General features: G+C 42.4%; 1 pseudogene; it reads right to left on the reverse strand.

Annotated features, from left to right (window-relative positions):
• Window positions 1-4,240: 4,240 nt before the first annotated feature.
• LOC143390347 (elongin-A pseudogene) lies at window positions 4,241-6,463 on the reverse strand (annotated as a pseudogene).
• Between the last annotated feature and the right edge of the window lie 384 nt (window positions 6,464-6,847).

Consider the following 6,847-nt stretch of genomic DNA (forward strand, 5'->3'; position numbering starts at 1 on the left):
ATTTAGGCTTTGGTACAATCAGAAGTGTGATCTTTGCATTTTGTGTCCAGAATACTACTGTGATAAAATGTATATGTAGATTAGGTGACATGAGTATTTCTTCCAGCATTTCTGGGAGCAATATTTTGAAGACGTATAAATTAGTATTGGGGGTACAAAAAGCTGTACCCTGTGTCTATTAATTTACCGATATTGCATGAATAGAACATCTTCTGAATAAATAATATATCAGGCTCCACTTTAAATAATAGATTGAATTGATATCTGAAAATATAGAAAAAATCTTATATTGATCTACAATCATTCATTCCAACCAATTATACATCTAATGATAATATTATAGTTATCGTTTATCATGACGAGTCTGTGAGTTTTGCCTCAAAAGTGATTATTGAAATCGAAAATAATGTGTTTGGAAGAAGTCTCACAAGAAAAATAGTAAAGAAACATGGAGGAATACATGTGTTCTTAAGCAGGAAGTGATTGAAAATAAAAACAAATGTCTATAAATTTGTGAACTTGTGGATGAAATATATATTCTATGATGTGCAATACCTGAAGATATAGTAATGTACCAGTGTTGAATGAAAATGAACGTCAAAATACACATCATGTCCCTTAGGAATCTGCTTGCATTGATGTTAAACTGGTCAGTTACTGCAGAAATATTAGAATTTCTAAGCACCTAGTCCTGAAGTTAGTTTCAAGTACTAGGAAACAATTAAGTATTTCATGTGGATGAATGTTTCTGAGAATAATGTTGTGAAATGTTGATTATAAATCAACATACATGAACATAAATGAAATTAGGGAGTGTATATAAGACACATATATTTCATATTTTGAAAAATCTGCAGAGTGTGTGTATATATATATATATATATATATATATATATATATATATATATATATATATTCACACACACACACACAGAGACATTAAAAATAGCAATATATGCCAATCAAAATTCACCGTGAAGTATATATCATCCACAGATCCAAAAATATTAATTTTACCTAACATGGATTTATGTACAATGTTTTTCAACTAGGAAGCTCACCCATAGGTTGAATTTTTAGTTCCAACAGCGTTTAGGAGAAGTGAACTCTTCTCACAATTTGTACCTGCCAAGTCAGCCACCTCACATGAATGTATGTGTAGTACCAGGTAGGATTCTCTATGTGCATATAAAAATATATGTGCTGAGTGGGCTACAGAGAAAGGGAGACAGGAATTCACATATTTGTTATCTTTAAAATCACATGGAGAGCTATTTCAACAAAAAATTGTCTAGATTTATACCTCCTACCCTATATAATGCAAAAGGCAAGTCCAACTATGCACCTTGCCTCCTCTGAACTGCTTGTATTTCTATTCTGTTTGGGTTATTTTTCTGCATCATATTAGAATTAGTAGTCAGAGTCTAGCAGGGTATGGTTTAGTGTCAGGGATTCAGTATTTTGAATGGAAAATTGGAAATTGAATCCAATGTGTATGCAAATATGTCCTACACAAAAGTATTCCCACTCTCATCCAGAACAATTCTTTGACTTTACCTTCGCCCCATGTAGGACACAATCAGAAGAGAAGAGTTAGAAAATCTGTGAATACATATCTGGAATGAAAAATGCTCAGGAGTTCACAACCTTGGAGGTGGTAGAGGAGTTTCCAAAAGTAAGTGACTGGGAAAACACTCCACAAACATGGAACTCTGTTGGCCTAAAGACTTCTTGAGAAACTTCCTCTGAGGTTGGAAACTTAAAATATATGTTGTTGTCCAGAGATTTAGCTTCATTTCTAGTGAGACCATCAAAGCTGGGTCTGCATCTATGTGACCTGGAGGACATCGTTTCTTATTTTCCATTGAACATGAGGCAGCAGTGGTGATTTCTCTCTTTGTAGGTAAACTGTTGCCACTGGGGGATAAGTGTCTCCCCGAGTGGACTGTGAAGCCATTTGGTCATCCTCCACTTTTTGTGGAGTTTCTTGCTGCTGCACTGGAAGTTTCGTATTTGCTTCACAAAATCCAAGGGGTTCAACTAGGATATAGTGCTGGAGGGAGTTCTGTCACGTGTGTTGGGTCAGGGACTGTATAAGAATGTTACAACCAGGGTTCTATCCCACATAGCTTGCCCCCTTGACCATAGCAACCTGATTCTTAAAATTGCCCTGAAATCTCTCCATATAACAAGATGCCTTTACATATAAGGGTCTGCTGGCTGAACAATATCAGCCACAAGGCATTTGGAAGTCAATGGCAGATCCACATGGCCCCACCAAAGATGTTTTATCACACACCTGCACACCAGAGCTCTAGGCCCACTACTCAGCAGGCTCCAACTTACTGGCATCTCGTTATACACCATTTTCATGAAATCCAGTCAATTATGGCACTGTCTGGTACACTCCTGATCAGAAACAGGACATCCAAAGGTTCTCCAGTGCCACCTGGTCATGGGAATTTCAAAAATTCAATGGTGTTTATGTAGCCATTTTTGAAGAATGAAGTTGGAGTCCCTGTGGGTTTCAATTCATTCAGGAACCATTTAATGGTGAGGAAGCTTATTTCAATGAAAGCTCTGGAGAACTCTCACAGGCAAGGCTTCCCAAGGAGTGGCCAAAAGGTCACATGAAGCCAGGCACATTGAGATCTACAATGTGAGGTCCATGTGTGTTTTGACTCTCAACTATGGCTGCCAAGTCTTTCAGAAAAAAATCATGTGATATCCTGGCTGAGATTCCTAGGGCTCCGTGAAATGTCACCCTGGGCCTAGATCTCAGTTTCCATGGGCGATTCTCATGCGTGGCCTCCAAAAATCCCAACACAATTCATGGCAATACTTCTCTGAGGTCAGTTCCAGAACTCAGTCTCTAAGGGGAATCACACCTGAGTTCCATCCGAGGTGGACCCAGTCATCTCTTTCTAAAGTCACACAAATTACCGCAATTAAAACCAAAACACTCCCACATGGCCCTCATCTTCTTCCATATAGACACACATCATAACCACTGGCTGGTGGTTTCCCTGAGGAGAGCAGCCCAAGCAAGTGTCCAAAATAAGCTCCCTTGCCCCTCATTAGCCTAAAGTAGGGGTGGCCTTGACCCCCTTCCTGTGAATCAGGAGTGATAAAATTGGCTTGCCATTAATACTGCTCTGCTTCTCCAATTTGAGGCATACTGACTGTCAGGTATAAATTATTTATGTGATTTGGAGTCAGGACAAAACCCAAGCTCCTCTGCAGTGGTTTCAAGAACTCATTTGACCCAAAGAATCCCTATTCTCACTTGATGGAGTTCAGGAACCTTACAAAGGAAGGCGAGAGTTCATCCACAGTGACTGATCTTTTTGCCATTTATGTTTTGGATGCACACATGGCATCTTTTTTAGATCCATCAGGTACTGAGAATGTAAGCCACAGCCTTACACAGGGCCAATAGTCTGATGCAGACACACACCTTTCCAAAGCAATTTAGCAAAGAGCCACAGGTGATGCCCATTCATTTTCCATTTGAAAACTGATTTCTTCAGGCTTCACACAGTGGTTGCCTGAGGCAAGACCGTACTGACATTCAGGGCAACAGAACAATAAGTAAGCAAAAGGTCCAAAGCAGGGTTTCTCCACTGAGACTTTCCTGGTGACACTGATATCTGAGTTTTCTGAAATGCTCGCCATTCCTTTCAGCTATCCAGTACATGGCCATATCACAGAGCTTGGAGGTGGTTCATATCTTGGACACATAAACATGCACCTATTTAGAGATTGACAAGAATTCAGGAAGAAAACAGAAACTTCAGAAGATCGTAGGTGTTGCCCATCCTTAAGGCAACCCGCAGTCCATTCATAAATTGCGCAGGTTGAATGCTGGGAAGCTTTTTACTAGACAGGACACATCTATTTATTCATTCTCTTTTCTTTCTTTTCTTTACAATCTGGGGGCAATATTTATTAATTAAAACTATGTCTAATAGTTTACAAAGATGCTAATTAACAACAAAAGTATAATTGACCTTAAAATCCTCAGTGAGACTGAGGCTTCACATGGTCTTCAGAATTCTGAAGTGTGCTCCAGGCAGGGCACAGGTAGGTGTGCAGGGAAGCACCTGTGACCATGCAGGATTCCAAGGCCAAGAGGCTCCACAAAGTAAGCTTCTGGGCTCCCCTGGAAGTCCCACTCTCTATCGCCCATTGTCCCTGTAATCTTGCCCCCCAAATTCCATCTCCAAAGTAAGTGCTTGGTTTATCGTCGAGAGAATCTGTTCTTGAAAGCTTTAATTGTCGTGGCCATCATTGGTGCGATTTTCTTCACAGCTGGTTTCCTAGGATCATAGGAGATAATACTACTGACCACTGGCACCAAGTGGGCACTGCTGGTGCTGGGGCCATCATAGGCTGCCTGCTCAGAGCTGGGGTTCAAGCTGTTGTTGTTGGCAGGAATGTGGCTGCTTCCTGTGCTATATGGGGCTGGCTTAATCTTGACTTTCTCAGGGACAGCTGCTCCTCCTGTTCCAAACTTCTCTTGCCTCCAGCAGACATCTCTAGGTGGCTTGGCCACAGAGTTGACAAAGGTCATCTTTGCTCGCCCGTCCTTGGGCTTATTGGCATTTGCACATTGGATGTTCTTTGTTATCACTCGTAGCTGCTGCTCTCGGGCATTCTGAAGCCGCAGGTACATCTCCCGCCAGGACTCATACTCTTCTGGTCTTTCTTCTTTAAAGTCTCGGTGACAATGAACTTTCCATAATTGATCTGTGTCTTCAATTAATACGTGATTGTATTTCTCTATGTGATATAGCTGATCAGGTGTACACCTCTCAAAAACAGGTTCAAGAATAGAAAACGGTACTCTTCCCACTTCAAAGATGGAATCGATGTTGTTTTTAAGTACAAGGATGCACTGCTAGTACAAGGTCATCATTTTGGGGAGATAGGCACACTTGGAACCGGAATACACCTGCATCTTGGAATTCATTCTGTGTCCAGTGAATCCAGCTTCTTCTTCTTCCTGGGGTGAATAGAATGCTTTTCTCTTTGGCTGGAAGGAGGGCATCACTTCAAGGGAAGAAAGTGGATGGTAATTGCTCTGGATGGTGGGTAAGGGGAGGTCTGGCAATACTGGCAGTGCATCAGTAGGGACCTTTCTCAGCCTGGTTGAGTCGGCTCCAGTGAGCTGCAACTTCTCTGACCTGCTCTCATTCCCCTTGGGTGATTTCTGAACTGAGTTTAAGTTTTTACTAGTGCTTTTGGAATCACTTTTTTAAAGTCCTTTGTCTCCAAGTGCCGTGGCTGGAGTTTTCACTATCTTCTTCTTTTTCTTCTGGGGCTGGTCATAGCTGAGGTATGATTCAAATGACATAGTGGGCTGCTCGAATTCATCCTCCACGTCTGCCTCCTCTGCCTTAGGGAGTGAGTCCAGTGACTTTTCATCCAAATTAGAAGTCTTTACTTTCCCTTCTTCAGCCTTTATATTGTTAGAAACCTTCTCTTTTGTTCTAAGCAACAGGTCTCCAGCCCCTCTTCCTATGTCTGTGCTGTCCACACGTTGCTTGCTTATGTCCGATTTGGTTTTTGCAGCATCCTTGTGCTTTGGCTTTTTAAGGTGCTTGTCTGAAGCAACCTCTGAGGGTAAAAACTTTCTTTTGAGGCTGTTGCCTTCTCTTTCTTTCTCTTTCTTGGCAGCACTAGAAGGTGGTCTCTCCTTGGCACTATCCCCTTGGAGTGGCCTTCGGGTCTCCTCTTTTGAGAGGGACTTGTGTGGCTTCTCTCTGCCCAAAGCAGAGGCCTTATCATCACCCTTTGCATCAATAGGGCGTTTTTTTTCTTGTGGAAAGATCTGTGTTCCTTGTTTTGGTTCAAGATCCCCTTTCCCTGGGGTTCTCCCAGGTGATGTTCTTGACTAACTCCCAGTCTGACCTGAAAGGCATTACAGTGGCCTTTTCCAGGTTTCTGGTGTGAAACAATGAACTCATGGGCCTTCTCTGGTGACCTGTAATGGTCTGTGTACATCTGATGAGGACTCGCACAGAATGAAGGGGACTGAACATGGCCATTGTCAGAAGATTCGGGGTCGGATGAGTATGTAGGTGACACCCTGTGACACCTCTTCCTCTCATCTCTCCTCTCATGACTGAGAGACACTTTGTGAGGTTGTTCACATTCTGAGAGTTTTCTGTGTTTCTTCTGTCTGTGCTCGGGACTATAGGATAGGCTGCCTGATGCCTTGCTGTTTTCTTGGTAGTACCCTTCCATCTCCTCCTCCCTCTGAACCGCATCCTGAGGGTGCTTTCGGGAATTGCTTTTCTCAAAGTCCTGTTCATCAGCCTCATTGTTTCACAAGGATATCTACTGTAATAGGCAAGGTGGGGAGTTTCTTCAAATATTTCAATAGCATCTTGGGATCCGGGTTTGTAGTCAGGCGTGCCTGCAGCTTCTCCACAACTTGGAGCGCCGACTCCGCCGCCATCGCTGTCACTGGCATGGCCTCCTCATTATCTTTTCTAATGTCAACAACCACGGACACAGTGGGATACCCAGACATAGAAACACTCTCCTTTTCAAATGACTTACTAGAAACAGTCCACTCCAAAACAAACAAACTGCCTTTCCTACCTATTCTCAGAACATGGGACAAAACCACAAACTCTCACCCACACCAACAAAGGCACCTCCTTCACCCAATTAGGTCTGTGACTATCCGAAGTGTCCTCTGACTAGTGGGCCATACTATTTTACCCAAAAATGGACTGTCCTGTTTCAGAAATGGTCTCCTTGGCCAACTCTTTGAAGTTGTCAGAAGCCAGCAGTGAGTCACTCACTGCTATCTCAGGAAAGGTCCCTCTTCAGAGCT

The sequence above is a fragment of the Callospermophilus lateralis genome, chromosome 16 (genome assembly GCF_048772815.1).
Source record: "Callospermophilus lateralis isolate mCalLat2 chromosome 16, mCalLat2.hap1, whole genome shotgun sequence".
Classification (NCBI taxonomy): domain Eukaryota; kingdom Metazoa; phylum Chordata; class Mammalia; order Rodentia; family Sciuridae; genus Callospermophilus; species Callospermophilus lateralis.